This window comes from Choloepus didactylus, chromosome 3 (genome assembly GCF_015220235.1).
Source record: "Choloepus didactylus isolate mChoDid1 chromosome 3, mChoDid1.pri, whole genome shotgun sequence".
Lineage (NCBI taxonomy): Eukaryota > Metazoa > Chordata > Mammalia > Pilosa > Megalonychidae > Choloepus > Choloepus didactylus.
Window position 1 is genome coordinate 56,519,489 of NC_051309.1, and position 1,191 is coordinate 56,520,679.

Genomic DNA, 1,191 nt, shown 5'->3' on the forward strand with positions numbered 1-1,191 from the left:
AGAGACGAGGCCACATCTGAGCAAAGAAGAGGTTCCCTGGGAGACTCTGAGGCACAATTATAAGTAGGCTCAACCCTCTCCTTTGCAGTAACATGGCTTGGGTTTTGAAGAGAGCTTATTTCATCATGAGCTCTTCATGTTCCACCCTGCAATCCTTGTTCTATCTTGCTTCTGGAACAAAGTTCCATCATTTGCCTTGTGCCTATTATTTCTTTACTGTGGTATGGCTGGAGCATCCTGTGTGACCAGGAAATACTTCCTATATGAGTAGAACCTGCAGAGAGGCTTGAAACAAAGAACCACCCTGAATCACTTAATCCTGTTAGAATGTGTTAGACACACAAAACACCATCAGTCTTGACTTGCTTTACTGACCTGACATCTATACCTGCAGAAGTATCAATTGAAAGGAGATGGAAGGAAGTGAAAGTTGACTTGTAATAAAAAGGAATCCTTTTAAAATCAGGAGGGAATCCTATGGCCTGAAATGCATCAATAATCAGTGGAAAACAGACTCACATTTCAGTCAGATGATTTTCATTACATTATTACAGATGAGAATAAATGCTAATTGACCACAAAACACGTCCTTTCTTTCTGAATGTTGTTTAGCCCTTTTCTGGTGTGTGAAATCTTCAGTTGGATGCAGTCGACAGGCCCTAGTATTAACAGTCTGTATCTATTTCCCTCACTGGCCCAGCTCTTAATAGCAAAGTAGGATTAGGTGCTTAATGTGCAGGCTCAAAAATCCTGAGTCTACCATTTACTGTTGTGTGATGTTGGGCAGGTTAGCTTTAGAAACCTCAGTTCCATAATGATAGTCCCTATCTTGTACTAATGTAAACCTGTGAAGTAGGCCTTGTTCATGTGCCTAGTATGTAATTAGTGCTCAAAGTGGTAACTTTTGTCATGGTTAATTAGGTTTATTAATTAGAAAGCAAGAAGATTTTCATGTATAAATAGAGCCCAGTTGCCACCCCATGTAGAATCATACAGTCAAAATTTGTTTCTAATCTTTCTCTTAAATACAAACAATATTGAACTAGTTTGCTGTGAAACTTTACTATACCTATAGAGATTATTGTATTTTATTGAAATCCCAACTTTTCAGCCAGAAACTCAAGGCTCTTCTGTTCTTGGCTCCAGCTTTCCTTCCTTCCTCCCAATATCCTAGTCCCACAAATATCCCCC